The sequence below is a fragment of the Pristiophorus japonicus genome, chromosome 5 (assembly GCF_044704955.1).
Source record: "Pristiophorus japonicus isolate sPriJap1 chromosome 5, sPriJap1.hap1, whole genome shotgun sequence".
Taxonomy (NCBI): domain Eukaryota; kingdom Metazoa; phylum Chordata; class Chondrichthyes; family Pristiophoridae; genus Pristiophorus; species Pristiophorus japonicus.
This window is the reverse complement of record NC_091981.1, coordinates 110625736-110650504: the sequence shown is the minus strand read 5'-3', so window position 1 is coordinate 110650504 and position 24769 is coordinate 110625736.

Here is a 24769-nt window from a genome sequence, read left to right as displayed (position 1 = left end):
TCCCCATGCCAGCTGAGATTATAAATTACTTTCTCTTCTCACTGCTGTCTCACTCACTTTCAAAGCCATCATCATTATCCCCTGCCCAATAAACAATTGCCCGATCTCCAACCTCTCTTTCTGCTCGAAAGTCTTTGAATATATTGTCGCCTTCCAAATCCGTGCTCTCTTTCCCATACTCCATGTTTGAATCTCTCCAATCAAGTCCCAACCCTAATACACCACTGAAATGGCCATAAGTCACAAATAATGTCCTCTGTGACGTGCCTATAGTGTAATTTCCATCTTCCTCCATCTTGACCCCTTTGCAACCTTAGACACAGCTGAACACATCATTCTTCTCCAACACCTCTCCTTTGTTCAACTAAGTAAGACTGTCCTTGGTTAGTTTCCCTCTTATCTATCTAATCATAGCCAGAGCATCTATAGCAATGGCTTCTCTTCCTTAGCTTTTACCTGTGGATTCCCCCAAGCATCTATTCTTAGCCTCATCCTCTTCCTTATGTACATGCTGCCCCTTGGAAACATGCTGATGACACCCAGCTCTGCTCTACCTCTCCACCACCTCTCTCAATCCCTTCGCCGGTTCTATGGTGTCAGACTGCAGTTCCAACATCCAGTCCTGGATAAGCTGTTATTTTCTCCAGTTAAACATTGGGAAGTCCCAAGTCATCATCTTTGGCTCCTGCCACAAAGTCCGTAATCTCACCACCAATTCCATTCCCTCTCATTAGCTCACGTCTCAGGCTGATCTAGAATGTTACCAACCTTGGTGTCCAATTTGACCCTGAACTGAACTTCTGACCCCACATCCCCTCCATCACAAGGCCGCCCAATTGTACCTCCGTAGCATCGCCTGCTTCTTCTCCTGCCTTAGCCCATCTGCTGCTGAAACACTCATGTATGCTTTTGTTACAACCAGACTCAATTATTCCAATGCTCTTCTGGCCAGCTTCCCATCGTCCACCCTCTGTGGTTCAGCTCATTCTCCTTCTGCCCATATCCTATCGCACACTTAAGTCCACTCACCCAGCGCCCCTGTGCTCGTTGATCTACATTGACTCCCGCTTCCCAAATGCCTCAGATTTAAAATTCTCATCCTTGTCTTTAAATCCCTTCATGGACTTGACCATCCCTATCTCTGTAACCTTCTCCACCTCTACAAACCTCCAAGATTTCTGCATTCCTCCTCAGGTCTCTTGTGCATCCCCCACTGCCTTTGCCCTATTACTGGTAGCTGGGCCATCTAGGCCCGAAGCTCTGTAATTCCCTCCCGAAACCTCTCCGTCTCTCCACTTCCCACCTCCTTTAAGACCCTCCTTAAACAAAACTCTTTGACCAAGCTTTTAGTCACAGTTCCTAATGTTTCCTTCTTTGGCTCAATGTTCATTTCTATCTGATTGCACTTCTGTGATGTGCCTTGGGATGTTTTTCTACATTAAAGGTGCTATACAAATGCATGCTGTTGTTGTTTACCTCCACATAACTGCTAAATCCTAACTTTGTTGAGGACCATAGAAGAGTTAAAGAACAATGTTAATTCGAGGGAGGGGAATTCATTTGTAAATCATTCATTAGACCATCGACTTCCCATGGCCGATGAGGGCCATTGGGCAGCTTGCTGCAGGGTCACTTTTGAATGCCTTACTACTGGGAGGTACTCGAGAATGGCATGGGTAAGTGTATTTTCAGATCATCAATTGTACAGGTGTCTTGCCTTTGCTTCCCCACAGTAGAAGAAATTAAGAACATGGGATTGAATCTGCCTCCCATACTCAGTGGTGCTGCCAATTGATGCTTCAGTGCACTGTACCAGCATGCTGTTGGGAAAGGTACTTTCAGTGTAAAGTAGTCTGCAAAGAAGATTGTTTAAAAAAAAAATTACAACCCATGCAGATCTCCTCCCTGGAAGGACATTTTGCTCTAATTTAAAAGCAATCTGCTAGGTTACCCACTTTAAAATACGATTTTGACCTTGCCTGACCGGTAGAGCTTGGATGGGTGAGCAATTAAAATTGCCATTGGGACTGGTTCTGATTTTAACCTCTGAGAGGGACACCCGCTGGAAAAAGGCACGGTTCTTCTTTAAATACGCATATTGGGCTCCAATGATGTTGTTGAGGTCCCACTGCTATTTTAATCAGAGATCTGCATGGGAAAGTGAGTGTGGCTTTCCTGCCAGGCTGACCTAGTGAGAAGAGGAGTCGGAGCCAGAAGTGACCCAAACAGGGTACTGTTTTTTTTTACTTTGCTTGTGGGGCCATGGAAGGGCATGAGTACTCAACTGTTCCCCACATTGAAGGTTGAAGCCTCTCCTGCCCCAGGTAGCCCCTGCCCTTCATGGCAAGGCCATCCTGTATCACATCCCATTACTTGACTGCCAGGAACCGTTCCTTTGGTTCCTCCTGCCGCCAGATATTCTACTTCTGCCCACTAGCCAGTTGCCATTTCCTGCTGATTTTGAGTAGAAGACCACAGGACCTCTGCAGATTAGGTCCGAGAGTTAGAATCTCCCAGGCCTCACGCCACCGCTTTGGGGCCATTTGCTGCCAAGGTCGGGACGGTTTGCTGCTGCGATCGGGGCGGTTCACCACCCCCCTCGGCTCCCACCCGCACTACGGTTGCTCCGAATTAAAATTGGGGCTCAAGTCTCCCAGCCAGAAAAAATCACTAGCTGGCTGACATTGAGGTGAGTGAACATTAGTATTCTATGTGCCTTCATTCCAAACATCACTTGAAAGCACCTAATGCTCATTACTCACCAGAATTCAAGTCACGACCAAGGCCCTTTGTCTCACTGTTCATTGGACTCGAACCCTATATTTCACTGCTAACCCATATGATTTGTCTCCCTGAGTGTCACAACACTTTCTGTCCTGTGGTCTCTTCTGTACTTCACAATCTCGGCACTACTCCTCCCAGTCATTACCATTTCTAACTGCTAGCTTTGCAGCCGATGAGCATGTGGGCCATTGTTTCCATACCATGTACAGGAGCATTCCTTTGTACAAGTCACAATAGAGTTTACAGCACTCCTCAACCTGAACCACAGTCTGAAGTAGATACAGCCTGAGACTGCAATGCTCCACTGAGCAATAATGGATCACATCATGTTCTAATGAGTGTATTTGAATGGCAAACATCCCTTTGAATTGATTTTTTGCTTTTTAAATGCATTAATTGAATCTTAAATAGATGTGATAAAGAAACATTTTAAACTAAATTTTAAACTAAAAAAACATGTGGATTGGGGGCGTGTGGACAGTTAAAGTTAAATCTGAATCCCAACCACAACCTGTCACCAATCCGTCCACTTCCAGTTTTAACGGAGGTGGGATTAGGGGCGTGCAGCCTAGCAGCTCCCAGGAGGCGGGTCATCTATTTACGCCTCTCCTGGGCCCCGGTCACTTCCCTCTATGGACTCTTGCCGCTCCTTCATTCTCCTGCTGTGCCTGCCCGCACTGTAATCAGTGACCTGGCTTCGTAGCTGTCACCCTCCTGCAGCAGCACGCGCTGCTCCCTGCAGTGGCATGCCGCCGCACACTGCTCCCTCCAATGGCCCCGGCCTGCTGATGGTCTTGCAGGCCGAGACCGCACCAATTTCCGGGCCGGGCTGCCGCACGCTGCTCCCTCCAGTGGCCCCGGCCTGCTGATGGTCTTGCAGGCCGGGCAGCACTGCAGCGCATCAGCAGGCATAAGTCTGGCCTTGCTGACGTAAATTTGGTACAATTGCCAGGTGGAATTTTTGGGGCCTTACTTTGCTTCTGGCAGTGCCTTGCCTGACTGGGATGTGCTTGATGCTGGTACTGGATACGTGAAATGGAAAGTATTTCATTCCCTAGCACTCTAATTGCTCACCTTGATGAGCGGATACCTTTGTTTGTTTAAAAACATGGAAATAGTATATCATCCCCCTTTGGGAATTCTGCAGCCATCTGATATGAACTATGAGTGAACAACTTTTCTTAACCTTCTCCCTTATACCTTGGAGCTACTTTACTCACATTTGCTTTTCTGGGGGCTAAAATGCAGTGTTCCATTTGCCATCATTAATATCCCTCACCTTGTTGAGTACAAGAAAACCCTATAAAGCATTGTTACGGTTTTACCTTCATCATCATCATAGACAGTCCCTCAAAATCGAGGAAGGCTTGCTTCCACTCTAAAAGTGAGTTCTTAGGTGACTGAACAGTCCAATACGGGAATTACAGTCTCTGTCACAGGTGGGACAGACAGTCGTTGAAGGAAAGGGTGGGTGGGACTGGTTTGCTGCACGCTCCTTCCGCTGCCTCCGCTTGTTTTCTGCATGCTCTCGACGACGAGACTCGAGGTGCTCAGCGCCCTCCCAGATGCACTTTCTCCACTTAGGGCGGTCTTTGGCCAGGGACTCCCAGGTGTCAGTAGGGATGTTGCATTTATTTTATCAAGGAGGCTTTGAGGATGTCCTTGAAACGTTTCCTTTGCCCACCTGGGGCTCGCTTGCCATGTCGGAGTTCCGAGTAGAGTGCTTGCTTTGGGAGTCTTGTGTCAGGCATGCGAACAATGTAGCCCACCCAACGGAGCTGGTCGAGTGTGGTCAGTGCTTTGATGCTGGGGATTTTGGCTTGATCGAGGACGCTAACGATGGTGTGTCTGTCCTCCCAGGGGATTTGCAGGATCTTGCGGAGACGTCGTTGGTGGTATTTCTCCAGTGATTTGAGATGTCTACTGTATATGGTCCACGTCTCTGAGCCATACAGGAGGGCGGGTATCACTACAGCCCTGTAGACAACAAGCCTGGTGCCAGATTTGAGGGCCTGATCTTCGAACACTCTTTTCCACAGGCGGCTGAAGGCTGAGCTGGCACACTGCAGGCGATGTTGAACCTCGTCATCGATGTCAGCCCTTGCTGATAATAGACTCCCGACATATGGAAATTGATCCATGCTGTCCAGGGCCATGCCATGGATCTTGATGACTTGGGGGCAGTACTGTGTGGCATGGTCAGGTTGGTGAAGGACCTTTGTCTTACGGATGTTTAGAGTAAGGCCCATGCTTTCGTGCACCTCAGTGAAGATGTTGATTATGACTTGGAGCTCAGTGTCTGAATGTGCGCAGACGCAAGCGCCGTCCGCGTACTGTAGTTCGATGACAGAGGTTGGGATGATCTTGGATCTGGCTTGGAAACGACGAAGGTTGAACAGCTTCCCACTGGTTCTGTAGTTTAATTCCACTCCAGCGGGGAGCTTGTTGAGTGTGAGGTGGAGCATTGCAGCGAGGAAGATCGAGAATAGGGTTGGCATGATGATGCAGCCCTGCTTGACCCCGGTCTGGACGTAGATTGGGTCTGTGATGGATCCGTTGGTCAGGATCACGGCTTGCATGTCATCGTGGAGCAGGCGGAAGATGGTGACAAACTTTTGGGGGCAGACTGAAACGGAGGAGTACTCTCCATTGTCCCTCGCGGTTGACAGAGTTAAAGGCCTTTGTAAGGTCAAAGAAGGCCATGTAAAAAAGTTGGTGCTGTTCCCTGTAGCTGTCGTGCTGTAAAGATCATATCCATTGTATCCTGTAGCCGATGATTATGTTGAGCTTTTAAGGGATAACAAACTATGTTTTATAATTCAGGCCACAATGTTTCAATCAGGAAATGTGACCATTAGCAGCGCAGTCTAGTGATTTATGCAATTTCTTATTGAGCAGCAAGGAGGAGGGAGGTTTAGATACAAAAAGAGAAATGTTACTTCATAATTTCCTTCTTTTTGATTCCTCAACCATCCCCTTCCCTTTTCTGCAAAACAGGAAATTATCCATATGGCTTTCCTCCCCTAAGCATCCCTGGGTTGCTAATATAGCATGATGTTTGAGTCACAACTTAGAAACATAGAAACATAGAAAATAGGTGCAGGAGTAGGCCATTCGGCCCTTCTAGCCTGCACCGCCATTCAATGAGTTCATAGCTGAACATTCAACTTCAGTACCCCATTCCTGCTTTCTCGCCATACCCCTTGATCCCCCTAGTAGTAAGGACCTCATCTAACTCCTTTTTGAATATATTTAGTGAATTGGCCTCAACAACTTTCTGTGGTAGAGAATTCCACAGGTTCACCACTCTCTGGGTGAAGAGGTTCCTCCGCATCTCGGTCCTAAATGGCTTACCCCTTATCCTTAGATTGTGACCTCTGGTTCTGGACTTCCCCAACATTGGGAACGTTCTTCCTGCATCTAACCTGTCTAACCCCGTCAGAATTTTAAATGTTTCTATGAGGTCCCCTCTCATTCTTCTGAACTCCAGTGAATACAAGCCCAGTTGATCCAGTCTTTCTTGATAGGTCAGTCCCGCCATCCCAGGGAATCAGTCTGGTGAACCTTCGCTGCACTCCCTCAATAGCAAGAATGTCCTTCCTCAGGTTAGGAGACCAGAACTGTACACAATACTCCAGGTGTGGCCTCACCAATGCCCTGTACAACTGTGGCAACACCTCCCTGCCCCTGTACTCAAATCCCCTTGCTATGAAGGCCAACATGCCATTTGCTTTCTTAACCGCCTGCTGCACCTGCATGCCAACCTTCAATGACTGATGTACCATGACACCCAGGTCTCTTTGCACCTCCCCTTTTCCTAATCTGTCACCATGACTGTATCTTTCCTGCCTGAAAGTCAGGATACTCTCCAACTGGACATGCGCAAGGGAGAAAGTCTTTCATAATTTCAGAATTATATGTCACAATTTCTCTGGGTGCTACTGACATCTGAAAATAATGCAGCTGTTGAATGTCATCTTCTTGTTTTATTTATGGGATTTTAAGATAAATATATTGAGACACATACTGGTACAGTCATGCATATCTTAATCCAGGGGGGTATTACAATGTAACTAAATAGATGGAAGTAGAGAAGTTACTTGAGCAGAAAAAGCACTGTTCAAATAAAGTAGCTTTCAGATATTGGCCTCGAAATACGTGACCGCCACAAAAGCTGCCGGTGCCACTGCAGCCGGGGGTTAACTGCTGCTCGCAGGACCGAGAAATTGGTGCTGAGGACTAATTATCAGTAGCCAAGCGCTTAACTTACCATTGAATGCCGTCCCGGTGCCATTGGTCCAGGCAGGAGGCTCCAATGTGGTATGGCCCAAATGTCGCTGCTGCAAGAACAGCTTGCTCCAAAAGTAAGGCTGTGATTTCAGAAAGCATTGTCATTTTCTTAAAAGAGCAATGCCGTCTGAAATTTAAAAATGATGTAAAAATATGCTGTTTTTGCCTTCTAAAAAAAAATAATATTGAAAAGAATTCCCAAATGGGAGTCTTCAGCACTTAAAGTTGAATTGCCTTCTGCACCTAAAAAAATGGGAAAAGTGCTTCAGCATTAACACAAATGGCTCAGCAAGCCAGGGAAGGAGCACCCAGGGTCTCGCACATAGCACTCCAGCTTTGTGCAGGGGGTCAACACTGCAAGAGAGGTCCTCTACTCAAAGGGGCCAGGAGGCCCTGCAGAAAGAAGGATGTGGGATCAGATCACCGAGGCCGTCACTACCAGCAGTGTCGCCCCCATGACCTGGCTCCAGTGCCCAAAGAAGCTTCATGACCTTAGATTAGTGGTCAAGGTCAGTGAATACATCTTCAAAAGCCGTCCTACCAACTGCATCACGAGCCTCACACACTTATTAATGTATGACTCTCCCCCTCCCCTCCCCCCCCCCCACCCATCTGCAGCCCCAATCACACACCTACGAACAATCTGTATCAAACATGAGGCATTACTCCCATTCCTAGCTTCACCTCACCCCACTGGAGGAGATGGTGCTGGCCATTCTTGGCAGGGGCATGGCTGAGCCTTTGGTCAGCGGCGGGGCAGAAATGATACAAGAGGTTGATAGCCTCATATGTTATCTTCCATCTCACGTGCACCTCTTGCTTTCCCGCCCTCCCCTCACCACAACTCCACCCTTGTGCCTTCCTCATTTCACACATTCAAGAAATGCAGCCTGCCCAGCCAGTTAACCAAGAAGAGGGAGAGGAGAGGAGAGAGAGAAGAAGAAGAAGAAAATAAAAACACCGCCACTCGCATTCACACTCCCAGCCACCAGCTCCTCAAGGTCGACCAGCAAGACCATTTGCAATGACCCCACCAAAAGTCAGCAGCCATCCGCCAGCCATGTTGCAGCCTCTGGGGTAGCACTACGTGACACTAGTACGGTAGGCAATGACACACAAGACAGTCACTAAGGGAATGAATAAGGGTCATGAGTCGATATCTTGATGTCATATTGGATGGATAGATGTATAAAGTTGGACTGGAAAGTTTGTGATGGCTTTTATTTCAGCACTGTGGCCAAGAGGACACTGCGATGGTCAGTAATAGGGAAGGTAAGGTGTGGGACAAATGTTGAAAGGGGAATTGGGTTGTGGTCATTGGTACCGCAGGCAGGTGATTCCAACTTGGATATCCCAGCCAGAAAGGGGCTGTCTGGGTTGTATCCTTCCTTCTGCTTCCTCCTCTTCTGCATCTTCCTCGTCCCTCTGCGAGTGGATGCTATAAATCTAAAATAAAAACTGAAAATGCTGGAAATACTCAGCAGGTCAGGCAGCATCTTGACCTGAGATGTGAACTCTGTTTTCTCTCCATAGATTCTCTCCTGGATTAAGATATGCATGACTGTACCAGTATATGTCTCAATATATTTATCTTAAAATCCCATAAATAAAACAAGAAGATGACATTCAACAGCTGCATTATTTTCAGATGTCAGTAGCACCCAGAGAAATTGTGACATATAATTCTGAAATTATGAAAGACTTTCTCCCTTGCGCATGTCCAGTTGGAGAGTATCCTGACTTTCAGGCAGGAAAGATACAGTCATGGTGACAGATTAGGAAAAGGGGAGGTGCAAAGAGACCTGGGTGTCATGGTACATCAGTCATTGAAGGTTGGCATGCAGGTGCAGCAGGCGGTTAAGAAAGCAAATGGCATGTTGGCCTTCATAGCAAGGGGATTTGAGTACAGGGGCAGGGAGGTGTTGCCACAGTTGTACAGGGCATTGGTGAGGCCACACCTGGAGTATTGTGTACAGTTTTGGTCTCCTAACCTGAGGAAGGACATTCTTGCTATTGAGGGAGTGCAGCGAAGGTTCACCAGACTGATTCCCGGGATGGCGGGACTGACCTATCAAGAAAGACTGGATCAACTGGGCTTGTATTCACTGGAGTTCAGAAGAATGAGAGGGGACCTCATAGAAACATTTAAAATTCTGACGGGGTTAGACAGGTTAGATGCAGGAAGAACGTTCCCAATGTTGGGGAAGTCCAGAACCAGAGGTCACAGTCTAAGGATAAGGGGTAAGCCATTTAGGACCGAGATGCGGAGGAACCTCTTCACCCAGAGAGTGGTGAACCTGTGGAATTCTCTACCACAGAAAGTTGTTGAGGCCAATTCACTAAATATATTCAAAAAGGAGTTAGATGAGGTCCTTACTACTAGGGGGATCAAGGGGTATGGCGAGAAAGCAGGAATGGGGTACTGAAGTTGAATGTTCAGCCATGAACTCATTGAATGGCGGTGCAGGCTAGAAGGGCCGAATGACCTACTCCTGCACCTATTTTCTATGTTTCTATGTTTCTAAGTTGTGACTCAAACATCATGCTATATTAGCAACCCAGGGATGCTTAGGGGAGGAAAGCCATATGGATAATTTCCTGTTTTGCAGAAAAGGGAAGGGGATGGTTGAGGAATCAAAAAGAAGGAAATTATGAAGTAACATTTCTCTTTTTGTATCTAAACCTCCCTCCTCCTTGCTGCTCAATAAGAAATTGCATAAATCACTAGACTGCGCTGCTAATGGTCACATTTCCTGATTGAAACATTGTGGCCTGAATTATAAAACATAGTTTGTTATCCCTTAAAAGCTCAACATAATCATCGGCTACAGGATACAATGGATATGATCTTTACAGCACGACAGCTACAGGGAACAGCACCAACTTTTTTACATGGCCTTCTTTGACCTTACAAAGGCCTTTAACTCTGTCAACCGCGAGGGACAATGGAGAGTACTCCTCCGTTTCAGTCTGCCCCCAAAAGTTTGTCACCATCTTCCGCCTGCTCCACGATGACATGCAAGCCGTGATCCTGACCAACGGATCCATCACAGACCCAATCTACGTCCAGACCGGGGTCAAGCAGGGCTGCATCATCATGCCAACCCTATTCTCGATCTTCCTCGCTGCAATGCTCCACCTCACACTCAACAAGCTCCCCGCTGGAGTGGAATTAAACTACAGAACCAGTGGGAAGCTGTTCAACCTTCGTCGTTTCCAAGCCAGATCCAAGATCATCCCAACCTCTGTCATCGAACTACAGTACGCGGACGGCGCTTGCGTCTGCGCACATTCAGACACTGAGCTCCAAGTCATAGTCAACATCTTCACTGAGGTGCACGAAAGCATGGGCCTTACTCTAAACATCCGTAAGACAAAGGTCCTTCACCAACCTGACCATGCCACACAGTACTGCCCCCAAGTCATCAAGATCCATGGCATGGCCCTGGACAGCATGGATCAATTTCCATATGTCGGGAGTCTATTATCAGCAAGGGCTGACATCGATGACGAGGTTCAACATCGCCTGCAGTGTGCCAGCTCAGCCTTCAGCCGCCTGTGGAAAAGAGTGTTCGAAGATCAGGCCCTCAAATCTGGCACCAGGCTTGTTGTCTACAGGGCTGTAGTGATACCCGCCCTCCTGTATGGCTCAGAGACGTGGACCATATACAGTAGACATCTCAAATCACTGGAGAAATACCACCAACGACGTCTCCGCAAGATCCTGCAAATCCCCTGGGAGGACAGACACACCATCGTTAGCGTCCTCGATCAAGCCAACATCCCCAGCATCAAAGCACTGACCACACTCGACCAGCTCCGTTGGGTGGGCTACATTGTTCGCATGCCTGACACAAGACTCCCAAAGCAAGCACTCTACTCGGAACTCCGACATGGCAAGCGAGCCCCAGGTGGGCAAAGGAAACGTTTCAAGGACATCCTCAAAGCCTCCTTGATAAAATAAATGCAACATCCCTACTGACACCTGGGAGTCCCTGGCCAAAGATCGCCCTAAGTGGAGAAAGTGCATCTGGGAGGGCGCTGAGCACCTCGAGTCTCGTCGTCGAGAGCATGCAGAAAACAAGCGGAGGCAGCGGAAGGAGCATGCAGCAAACCAGTCCCACCCACCCTTTCCTTCAACGACTGTCTGTCCCACCTGTGACAGAGACTGTAATTCCCGTATTGGACTGTTCAGTCACCTAAGAACTCACTTTTAGAGTGGAAGCAAGCCTTCCTCGATTTTGAGGGACTGTCTATGATGATGATGAAGGTAAAACCGTAACAATGCTTTATAGGGTTTTCTTGTACTCAACAAGGTGAGGGATATTAATGATGGCAAATGGAACACTGCATTTTAGCCCCCAGAAAAGCAAATGTGAGTAAAGTAGCTCCAAGATATAAGGGAGAAGGTTAAGAAAAGTTGTTCACTCATAGTTCATATCAGATGGCTGCAGAATTCCCAAAGGGGGATGATATACTATTTCCATGTTTTTAAACAAACAAAGGTATCCGCTCATCAAGGTGAGCAATTAGAGTGCTAGGGAATGAAATACTTTCCATTTCACGTATCCAGTACCAGCATCAAGCACATCCCAGTCAGGCAAGGCACTGCCAGAAGCAAAGTAAGGCCCCAAAAATTCCACCTGGCAATTGTACCAAATTTACGCCAGCAAGGCCAGACTTATGCCTGCTGATGCGCTGCAGTGCTGCCCGGCCTGCAAGACCATCAGCAGGCCGGGGCCACTGGAGGGAGCAGCGTGCGGCAGCCCGGCCCGGAAATTGGTGCGGTCTCGGCCTGCAAGACCATCAGCAGGCCGGGGCCATTGGAGGGAGCAGTGTGCGGCGGCATGCCACTGCAGGGAGCAGCGCGTGCTGCTGCAGGAGGGTGACAGCTACGAAGCCAGGTCACTGATTACAGTGCGGGCAGGCACAGCAGGAGAATGAAGGAGCGGCAAGAGTCCGTAGAGGGAAGTGACCGGGGCCCAGGAGAGGCGTAAATAGATGACCCGCCTCCTGGGAGCTGCTAGGCTGCACGCCCCTAATCCCACCTCCGTTAAAACTGGAAGTGGACGGATTGGTGACAGGTTGTGGTTGGGATTCAGATTTAACTTTAACTGTCCACACGCCCCCAATCCACATGTTTTTTTAGTTTAAAATTTAGTTTAAAATGTTTCTTTATCACATCTATTTAAGATTCAATTAATGCATTTAAAAAGCAAAAAATCAATTCAAAGGGATGTTTGCCATTCAAATACACTCATTAGAACATGATGTGATCCATTATTGCTCAGTGGAGCATTGCAGTCTCAGGCTGTATCTACTTCAGACTGTGGTTCAGGTTGAGGAGTGCTGTAAACTCTATTGTGACTTGTACAAAGGAATGCTCCTGTACATAGTATGGAAACAATGGCCCACATGCTCATCGGCTGCAAAGCTAGCAGTTAGAAATGGTAATGACTGGGAGGAGTAGTGCCGAGATTGTGAAGTACAGAAGAGACCACAGGACAGAAAGTGTTGTGACACTCAGGGAGACAAATCATATGGGTTAGCAGTGAAATATAGGGTTCGAGTCCAATGAACAGTGAGACAAAGGGCCTTGGTCGTGACTTGAATTCTGGTGAGTAATGAGCATTAGGTGCTTTCAAGTGATGTTTGGAATGAAGGCACATAGAATACTAATGTTCACTCACCTCAATGTCAGCCAGCTAGTGATTTTTTCTGGCTGGGAGACTTGAGCCCCAATTTTAATTCGGAGCAACCGTAGTGCGGGTGGGAGCCGAGGGGGGTGGTGAACCGCCCCGATCGCAGCAGCAAACCGTCCCGACCTTGGCAGCAAATGGCCCCAAAGCGGTGGCGTGAGGCCTGGGAGATTCTAACTCTCGGACCTAATCTGCAGAGGTCCTGTGGTCTTCTACTCAAAATCAGCAGGAAATGGCAACTGGCTAGTGGGCAGAAGTAGAATATCTGGCGGCAGGAGGAACCAAAGGAACGGTTCCTGGCAGTCAAGTAATGGGATGTGATACGGGATGGCCTTGCCATGAAGGGCAGGGGCTACCTGGGGCAGGAGAGGCTTCAACCTTCAAAGTGGGGAACAGTTGAGTACTCATGCCCTTCCATGGCCCCACAAGCAAAGTAAAAAAAAACAGTACCCTGTTTGGGTCACTTCTGGCTCCGACTCCTCTTCTCACTAGGTCAGCCTGGCAGGAAAGCCACACTCACTTTCCCATGCAGATCTCTGATTAAAATAGCAGTGGGACCTCAACAACATCATTGGAGCCCAATATGCGTATTTAAAGAAGAACCGTGCCTTTTTCCAGCGGGTGTCCCTCTCAGAGGTTAAAATCAGAACCAGTCCCAATGGCAATTTTAATTGCTCACCCATCCAAGCTCTACTGGTCAGGCAAGGTCAAAATTGTATTTTAAAGTGGGTAACCTAGCAGATTGCTTTTAAATTAGAGCAAAATGTCCTTCCAGGGAGGAGATCTGCATGGGTTGTAATTTTTTTTTTAAACAATCTTCTTTGCAGACTACTTTACACTGAAAGTACCTTTCCCAACAGCATGCTGGTACAGTGCACTGAAGCATCAATTGGCAGCACCACTGAGTATGGGAGGCAGATTCAATCCCATGTTCTTAACTTCTTCTACTGTGGGGAAGCAAAGGCAACACACCTGTACAATTGATGATCTGAAAATACGATGGGTACACTTACCCATGCCATTCTCGAGTACCTCCCAGTAGTAAGGCATTCAAAAGTGTTTCTCAGAGGCCTCCCTTTACCATCTGAGGCCTTGCAAGCATCCAGCAGCACTTCCTGTACACTTCAAAAACTTTTAATGTGTATTGCACCAAGCCACTACTTCCATAAAATATAAAAAATCCAGTCCAAAAGCTTAACTGCAAACTTACCAGAAAGATGTGTGTCTCCCTTTAAGAGGTGCTGACAGCATCGCTGTCAGACTGCTGAATGCTGTGTTTTTATGGCAAGCTTAGGACCAAGCGCCGAACACTGACTTACATCACCCTCTCTTAGCTTACACTTCTCTTAGCTTACGCGAAGGCCCTCATCAAAATGGCAGCCGCCAAGTCCCACACCAGGGAAGGGTGCCATTTTTTGACTGGAACACGCCGAAAACTCGAGACGGTAAGTGGGCCATTTTCTAGGCCACTGTCACTTACCATTTCCATACTATGAAGTTTCTCCTCTGACATTTACAAAAATTAGATTTAATTGTTTTATAATTTTCACAGGTCAATTAAAGCTAGTAACTAATGCTTGTTTCAAGTACAGGAATAAAAATGAAATGCAGCACTATATTTAGTCCCATATGTGCAGAAGCAAAGCGCCAATATCAAACATGCGATATATCCCCCCTTTAAAGAACAAGGGGGGGTCATTTTAGCTTTGGCGATAGTGTATAACAGGTACTATCGAATCATACACCCATTAAGCACTTCTCCTGATTTTTATTTCTATTGAATTCAATGGAAAGCTTAATTGGGTGGGCTATATAACAGGCAGACGATCAGTACCACCCTTTTCGCACCACCTAAAGTTAAAATTACTCCCAAAGTTTCCATTCAAAGTCTCATACAATTCCCTTCAGCTGATTTTGCTTGGTGCTTGATGGGACATTTTGGAGGAATTTTAACTGCCCATGACAGGCAGGAGAGGGGCAGGGGAGTAGGTTAAAATAGCAGAAATCAGAAACCCAAACCCAACCCGCCTCCAACGTGGCCACTCAGGTTTTAACGGAGGTGGGTTTGGTTGCATGCGAGTGATCCCCTCTGGAGAGGCATGTTACTGATTATATGAAGCATCTTTAAAGACATTTTCACCGCGAAAGAATTTAATTGCTTCCAGCACAGGTTTTCAGGGGTTTGGAAAAGTCGCCATTAGAACGGAGGCGAGATTGATCGGCACTTCATGGGGATGGTTAAAGTTCAGAAGTTCCAAGATTAATTAACGCTCCATGCTCACAGCTGCTTTCTCAGTTTCCTCTGGCAAATGGTTTGGTGACAGTACTTGTGAGCGACTTACTTCTACAGGTTGGAGGCCTTCATACAGTGAAAATCAGGATGGGTCATGGCTGTTTTAGATTGGACTTCAGATGAGGGAGACAATCAGCATCCACAGTAGCAAGGGTGTGCTGTGGAGGGAGCTGTAGGTGGATAACAGAGAGGAGAGTAACAGACGGGTCAAGGTCGAAGGAGGCACTACCCACGTAACAGGGTGTACAGACAGAGGCACAGCTTCCATGACCTCTCAGAAGAGCACTGCTTCTGGAGACTGAGTATGTCAAATCAGGTTGGCAGACATCTGCAGCCTCCTGGTGGCCACACATTATCTGTGGCTCTGAAAGTCACCACTGTCCTCAACTGTCCGCGCCAGAAGTGGGTGGAAATGAGGTGGCCGTCATTTCTTTCTTCAAAACCGGACTTAACAGCCACTACTAAAGGTTCAAGTTTGTAGGCCCGTAGATTCTGTGAGCATATGTGTAAGTCAATGTTACTCAGTGCAGCACTTTGCAATATACTTCTGGCACCTAGGAAGACTGCAGTGTACAATCTGTCAGTATGCTAAATTCACAATGAGCCAACCAATGACTTTTGTTTCCTTGTAATTGCCACTAAATTTATTACTCCAATGAAATGTTAATGGCGTTTGGGTAACTATAGTTGTGTAATATTGCCAGGCTGTTGGTCACAAGGCAATATACTGTGCCTTTTGTCATAGATTTCAATAGGATCTATACAATGTCCAGAAATAAAAATACTGCAGTTTGCAAATCAATATCAATTCATTCTTCATTACCCTCCAAAATATTTGCCATCATCTGTTTCCAACATGTCACAGACTAAACGAGTTTCAATGCTATGACTGTCGCAGTACAAGATAGTTTCTCTTGAAAGTGATGCCTATTATTTAGACAAACAAAAGCTAGCGAAGCTCCTGTACAAGCACTGTGCAGCTTTCAAGTTCCTTCATTGTTTGTGGAATACTTTTGTCACACTATGGTGTTTCCTATTTGAAGTACTTCCCCTTGTCTGTAATATATGCCTGATTATAACGTGGCGTATGAGTTCAGCATGGGGAAGTGAGGTGAATGTCCAGCTTGTCCAGCTGCGCCAGAGTTTTAAAACCTGGCCATTTTAACCCCTGGGCCTCCATCCTTGAAGGGTGGATATTTTTAGGGGAGTGACATCAGGTTGGAGGCCCAGGGGTTAAAATGTCCAGGCTTTAAAACTCTAGCGCAGCTGGACAATTTCTTACTTCTTCTCAGGGTTAAAATTTCTTATTCCTTCCCAGGATTCACCTGGTATTCCCACTACTTTCAATTTAAATAGTAGCCTTTGATGTGGAATGTTGTCAAAGGCTTTTTGAATGTCGAGCTACACCACATCATATGACTTTCCATAGTTCACTTGGGACGTTACTTTCCTAAAAAAGTAAAGCTGGCTACTCTGGCAGAATCTTCCCCTTCTCAATCATTGTCAGCTGCTATGTGTTACGTTAACACCATACAAGCAATCAGCAGGTTTACTCTTTCATTATTAATGTCATTATTTTACCTAGTATTGATGTGAAACTAATGTGTCTGTAGTTACCTGGGTCTGTTTTGTCTTTGTTTTTGATAATAGACACCATATTAGTCTGTTTCCAATCCAGCAGACTCTCCACAGCATAATAATGATCATCACCACACAAATTTAATCTCCTGTCTTTCTTAAATCAACAATAAATACCAAATTTCTTAGAATCATGCAGCACAGAAGGAGGCCAAATAAACTTACATTTATATCGTGCTTTTCACAACCTCAGGATGTCCCAAAGCACTTTATAATCAATGAAGTACATTTTTTTTAAGTGTAGTCACTGTTGTAATGTAGAAAATATAGCAGCCAATTTAAAACACAGGAAGGTCCCATAAACAGCAATGGATTTTCGGCTTTTGAGATTTCAGGGCGGTAATGACGATGGGGCAGTCCTGATGCTGCCTAGAAAAAGTTTGCGCCCTCGTCTGCAAAATTCAGCAAAAAATTAGGTTCCATAATCAGGGGCACAAAATCAAGCATTACACAAGGAAGTTTTTGTTTCCAGCTGAAAATCACGCCATTGAAAAAGTTTTGTTGATTTAAGGAACATCATTGTTGTTCAGTACCCTGCAAAATAACGTTGTATATTGTATGGTTCTTTTTTGGTGGGGTGAGTTTTTGTTACTTTGTTGCAGTAAAATTTATGACTCATCTTTTGCCATTGGTGTCTTGTGTATCATTCCGACGTTCAGCGGAGATGTGCCTTTATGGGGGCACATAGCGTGTCCAGTATTAACTCCATCCCTCAGTTTCCTCCATTTAAGAGAACCAGTCCATTATGAGCTGGCGACGTGCAACTCTTGGTCCAGCAGTATCACCACGCTGCCTCCCCCGTGGATGGTGTGGCTATCCAATGGGGGCCTCGCAAAGCTCCTTTTTGTCATCCTCCTGACGTCGGCCTGCAATCCACACTGGCATTGTCTGGCTTCTCCTGATAGCCAAGTTGTGCAACATGCAGCACACCACAATGAATTCGGAAATCTGTTGATGGGAGTATTGAAGGCTGCCTCCAGAGCAGTCCAGGCACCAGTCTGCTTGTAGGAGATGGCATATCTCTGTCAGAATTCCTTTCAGAAGCGCAGCCTTCTCACACACTGCTCCTCAGAGAGCTGGAGGTATGAACATTGATGCCTGTAAACCCGTGGGAAGTAAGTCCTCCTCCCCAGACATCTTCGGCCTCTCCTCATCCGTGGGTTGACATGGTCAAGAGCCCTTCTTCTAGCTTGACGCCGCCTGGCAATAGTAGACAGCATGATACGCTGGCGAACTAGTACTGCCCCCATTAAATTCTCTCACTGATGTAAGAACACTGTAATGGCAGATAACACTGCCGCTTACAAGTCAGAGCTTCACACAGCGTGATGTGCGCAACCGTTGCAGTCAATGTGACCTGCGATGTAGGATCTTCATTTGAATAGACCACCTGCTGCACCTTGGGATGCCTGTTTTTTCAGACGTTTCCTGGGGTGGATGTTTAGTGACGCGTTACAGCCGAATTTTACATCCGGGGCGCTAGCGGAGTGTTGCACAACCATTGACATCATAATCTTAGTGAAACTAGGGAACAGGGTGGTAAGTTTTTGCTCCGCCGCAAACCATGAGCCGAATTTGCCGGCCGTGCAGTAAAAGATGGACGCCTACCGTAACGCCTAGAAACAACCTTTACCGTCCCTCAGGGGCACTAACTGAGGTGCAAGCAAGCCGAAAATCCAGCCCAATTTGTTTTAGGTGTTGGTTGAGGGATAAATATTGTCCAGGACATTCTTCATAATTCTAAACACCTCTATTAAATCTCCCCTTAACTTTCTCTGCTCGAAGGAGAACAATCCTAGATTCTCTGATCTCTCCACAAAACTGAAGTCTATCATGCCTGGTACCATTCTGGTAAATCTCCGCTGCACCCTCTCTAAGGCCGTGACATCCTTTCTAAAGTATGGTGCCCAGAAGTGTACACATTACTCCAGCTGAGACCTAAACTCTGATTTCTAAAGATTTACCATAACTTCCTTGCTTTTCGTGTCTCTATTTATAAAGCCAAGGATCCTGTATGTTTTTTTTAACAGCATTATCAACTTGTCCAGCCATCTTCAAAGAATTGGCTATGTGGAGATTTTTGTAAATTTTTTTGATTTGAGCCCTTTTCGGCCATCTTGGAGCTCCACCTTATTTATGCCAAACTCACTAATTTTACTTTTATCGGCAATTATGGAGTGTGTGATGCCTATGGCTTTCCTAGTGACTACTTGGAATAAGTAATTATTTGGTGTATTCACTATTTATGTTTATCCTCAATTTTGGACCAGTTAGTATATATGTCAGGGTCCTCACCTCTTCTACTGAAATAATGGTCTGAGTTTTGCAGTCAGCAGCGAAGTGATGGCACTTGCCGCTGACCTCGAAGAAAGCTGTCCACAAAGATCTAGCAATCTCTGTGCCGTGGATTTCACCTTTCCTGATGCTAAATTAATTCTGCCGCCAAATCTAGGGGATTTCCAGTGTCCAGCGACAGTAATGTCATCAAGCAGGCTAGCAGCCAATCACATTAAAGAATTCTCACAGATAACAAACCAGGAAGAAAAATGCACTGATTATCCTTCACTTTTTATAAATTTTACAGAGCAAAATAAAGATTGGGGCATACACATGGGATTAAGGTAGAAGCTGAAATATCATTTTAAAACTTTTTTAACATAATTTTTATTATATTAAAAAAGATGGCATTTTGATCATCATAGAAAAAATTGACATTCCATGAATATAAAATTAGTTTTTTAGGGCCAGAGACATCAGCAATATTAGGCAATCTGCACTGCACAGATGCATTAAGCAGATCACTGATGAATCTGTGCATCAAGTCAAACACTTTCTTCATGTTTTCCATGGATAACAGGCTACAGAATGAGAGGACCCTACATTTTTTCTATATCATAATATTTCCCAACGTGCAGTGGGTGCTATTGATGCACCCATATAGCCAGCCAGGCTCCTAGACATTCTTCCATGACATTCAAGAGCCGCTATGAATATTGCTATAAATATTTAAAAGGATCAACCTTGGGAAATTGTGTGAGGTCAGCCATGCATAGTTTTGGCAGCACAAAGCTTGAAGTATCAGGAATCTTAAAAATATTTTCCTTGATTCATTTGGTGATTGATTTATGTCCAACCACTCTTTTTTACAAACCATATACAATCAGTACTCTCAAAGATTCAACTTCACTTATTTAATTTCCTAAATTGAAATTGTGCATGTCAAAACATGACTGCTGTATACTTTCGAGTTATACAGTGTTGCGTTTTCCAAAGACCTAGGAAAACTGCTGTTTGTTAATGCTGCTTTTGTAGTAATGCAAATGTCACCTGGTTTCCCAAGTGTGGGTGCAAATCAAATCATAGAATCATAGAAATTTACAGCACGAGAGGAGGCCATTTCGGCACATCGTGTCTATGCCGACCGACAAAGAGCTATCCAGCCTAATCCTATTTTCCAGCTCTTGTCTGTAGCCTTGTAGGTTACGGCACTTCAAGTGCACACTCAAGCACTTTTTAAATGTGGTGAGGGTTTCTGCCTCAACCACCCTTTCAGGCAGTGAGTTCCAGACCCCCACCACCCGCTGGGTGAAGAAACTTCCCCTCATATCTCCTCTAAACCTCCTACCAATTACTTTAAATTTATGCCCCCTGGTTATTGACCCCTCTGCTAAGGGAAATAGGTCCTTCCTATTCACTCTATATGGGCCTCTCATCATTTTATACACCTCAATCCGGTCTCTCCTCAGCCTCCTCTGTTCCAAAGAAAACAAACTCAGCCTCTCCAATCTTTCCTCATAGTTAAAATTCTCCAGTCCAAGCAACATCCTCGTAAATCTCCTCTGTACTCTCTGTAGTGCAATCACATCTTTCCCATAATGTGATGACCAGAACTGCACACAGTACTCTAGCTATGGCCTAACTAATGTTTTATACAGTTCAAGTATAACTTCCCTGCTCTTGTATTCTATGCCTCGGCTAATAAAGGCAAGTATTCCGTATGCCTTCTTAAGCACCTTATCTACCTGGCCTGCTACCTTCAGGGATCTGTGGACATGCACTCCAAGGTTTCTTTGTTCTTCTACATTTCTCAGTGTCCTACCATTTAATGTGTATTTCCTTGCCTTGTTAGCCCTCCCCAAATGCATTACCTCACACTTCTCTGGATTTAATTCCATTTGCCACTGTTCTGCCCACCTGACTAGTTCATTGATATCTTCCTGCAGTCTACAGTTTTCTTCTTCATTATCAACCACACAGCCGATTTTAGTATCATCTGCAAACTTCCTAACCATACCCTTTACATTGAAATCTAAATCATTGATATGTACCACAAAAAGCAAGGGACCTACTACTGAGCCTTGTGGAACCCCACTGGATACAGCCATCCACTCACAAATACCCCCATCAACCTTTACTCTTTGCTTCTTGCCTCTGAGCAAATTTTGGATCCAACTTACCATTTTGCCCTGGATCCCATGGGCTTTTACTTTCATGACCAATCTGCCATGTGGGACCTTATTAAAAGCCTTGCTAAAATCCATATACACTACATCACATATACACTACATTCAGACACTATATCCATATACACTAAATCACATGAAAAACTGTGGGACTCACTAAGACTGGCAACTCAAGAGAGCTGCTAAAAACTGGCCTTCCCAAAAGTTGGTCTTGCCAAGTCTTCGATAGTTCTAGATTTAGCTTGTCGCTGCTCATTTGAGAAGCCTGACAGAGCAAGCATCGGTCATGCACAATATAGAAATGCCTTCAGAGAAGGTCACTTGAGGCTAGATTTACTGCTATTTATTTTGATATGTCCTTACTATACAGTATAAATGCACACGAGGCCCATACTTGAGAGAAGGTCACTCTGTGACCAGTTACCTTTATTACCAAGACCTCAAGTGATGAAGGTGGGTGGAGCTTCCCCTTTTATACCTGAAAGTCCAGGTTAGGAGTGTCTCCCACAAGTTCACCCCCTTGTAGTCAAGGTTCTCAAGGTGTACAACTTCGGTCAGCTTATAAATGGGTTACAATGATAGTTGAAGATATGACATCACCTCGCCCCCCCAAAGTCTTATTGGGATCACAGGTTAAGTCTCTCTGGTGGTTTACACTCCCTTGTAGAGCACCTGAGTTGGGGCTCCGGTTGTTGGGCGCTGGCCTGAGTGTCTGCTGTTTGTGGTGCCTCAGGCCTATCCGGACTGCCCACAGTGACTGGGCTCTCCTCCACTTGGTTCCGGAGTTCGGTAACCTGTGGTGGAGTGAACTCTACGTCGTGTTCTTCCTCTTCTTCTTCTATGGGGTTGCTGAACCTCCTTTTATTTGATCCACGTGTTTGCGGCAGAGTTCTCCATTAACTACCAAAATCTTATTTCCCTCTTTGGCAATCACAGGGCTTGCAAGCCATTTTGGCCCTGCAAGGTAATTAAGGACAAAAACAGAGTAATTGACATCAATACATCGCGCCCTCGCATTCCCGTCATGGTAGTCACATTGTGACTGACGCCTGCTCTCAACAATTTCTTTCATAGTAGGGTGTATAAGGGATAACCTGGTTTTGATTGTCCTTTTCATTAGCAGCTCTGTGGGTGGAACCCCTGTGAGCGAGTGTGGTCTGGATCTATTGGCCAACAGAAGGCGTGATAAGCAGCTTTGTAGGGAACTCCCTTGGATTCTGAGCATCCCCTGTTTGATTATCTGCACTGCTCATTCCGACTGGCCGTTTGAGGCCGGCTTCAACGATGCCGTTCTGACATGGTTGATTCCATTGCCTGCCATGAAGTCCTGGAATTCAGTACTTGTGAAGCACGGGCCATTGTCGCTGACCAAGACATCCGGTAGACCAAGGGCGGCGAACATTACCCGTAGACTTTCTACCGTGGCAGAGGATGTGCTTGAATTTAAAATGGCACACTCAATCCATTTGGAGTAGGTGTCGACTGCAACCAAAAACATTTTTCCCATTAAAGGACCTGCGTAGTCCACATGGATGCGTGACCTTGGCTTGGCGGACCAGGACCAGGGGCTAAGGGGGGGCTTCCCTGGGTGCGTTGCCCAGCTGAGCACACGTGTTGCACCTGCGAACACAAAGTTCCAGGTCTGCATCTATCACTGGCCACCAAACGTGTGACCTGGCAATTGCCTTCATCATCACAATGCCCGGGTGCTCATTGTGAAGTTCATGATAAACACCTCCCTGCCCATCTGGCGCATGACTACTCGATTTCCTCTCAGTAGGCAATCAGCCTGAATTGAGAGTTCATCCTTGCGCCTATGAAACGGTTTAAATTCCTCAGGGCATGCCCCGTACGTGGCTGCTCAGTCCCCATTCAGGAAAAATTTCTTAACTAAAAACAGTAGCGGGTCTTTATTTGTCCAGACTTTAATCTGACGGGCTGTCACAGGTGAGCATTCACTTTTGAAAGCTTCAACAGCCATGAGCATCTCAGCATCATGCTCAGTTTCCCCCTCAGTGGTGGCTAGTGGGAGCATCGGCGCAGTTTTTGGTGCCCGGTCTGTGCCGGATTGTGTAGTCATAGGCGGCTAACGTGAGTGCCCACCTCTGTATGCGGGCTGATGCATTCGCAATTATGGCCTTGTTGTCAGCCAAAAGGGACGTTAGGGGTTTGTGAGCTTTCTCCAGCTCAAATTTCCTGCCAAACAGGTACTGGTGCATTTTTTTTACTGCATATACACATGCTAGCGCTTCCTTTTCTACCATCCCGTAACCCCTTTCTGCCTGGGACAGACTTCTGGAGGCATAAGCTACCGGCTGTAACTGACCCTTGGCATTCACATGCTGCAACACACACCTGACCCCATAGGACGACGCATCGCACGTTCAAACAAGTTTCTTACACGGGTCATATAACGTTAACAGTTTGTTAGAGCATGCAATTTGTTATGCTCCATCAAAAGCCCTTTCCTGGCTGTCCCCCCAGACCCAATCGCGACCTTTGCATAGGAACACATATAGCGGCTCTAACAGCATGCTCAATTTGAGAAGAAAGTTACCAAAATAGTTCAGGAGCCCCAGGAATGAATGCAGCTCCGTCGTGTTACGGGGTCTGGGTGCTCTCTGGATCGCTTCCGTTTTGGACGCAGTAGGTCTGATCCCGTCTGCAGCTACCCTCCTCCCCAGGAATTCTACCTCTGGAGCTTTTTTCAGTCGCAGCCCAACCCGGTCCAGTCTGCATAGCACCTCCTCCAGGTTGTGGAGGTGTTCTTCAGTATCGCGACCCGTGATGAGGATGTTGTCTTTAAAAACCACCGTCCTTGGAATCGACTTGAGGAGGCTTTCCATATTTCGTTGAAAGATCGCAGCGGCCGAACAAATCCCGAACGGACATCTGTTATACTCTAACAACCCCTTGTGATGGTGGTTGGCTTCTTCCGACTCACTCGCCAGCTCCTGGGTCATGTAAGCTGAGGTCAGGTCCAATTTTGAAAAATGTTTGCCACCGGATAGCGTCGCAAAGAGGTTCTCCGCTCTCAGTAGCGGGTACTGGTCTTGGCGCCGATTGATGGTGGCCTTGTAATCACCACATATCCTGACCGACCCATCCGCCTTGAGCACCAGCACGATCGGGCTCGCCCAGTCACTGAATTAGACTGGCGAGATAATGCCTTCCCTCACCAGGCGGTCCAGTTCACATTCTATATTTTCCCGCATCACCTACGGCACCGCTCTGGCCTTGTGGTGTACTGGCCTGGCGTCCGGGTTTATGTGAATCACTACCTTGGCCCCCATGAAAGTGCCGATGCCGGGTTGAAATAATGAGTCAAATTTGTCCAGGACCTGTGAGCATGATACTCGCTCCACAGAAGAAATTGCATTGACATCGCCCCATTTCCAGTTCATAGCAGCAAGCCAACTCCTCCCCAGTAGCGGGGGACTGTCCCCCGGTACAATCCAGAGTTGCAACCTCTTCTTCGAATCTTTGTGGATCACGACGACCGTGGCGCTGCCTAGCACCGGAATGATCTCCTTTGTATACGTCCGTAGCCGAGCGTTAATTGGCAATAATTTTGGCCTCCTGGCCTTGGACACCCACAACCT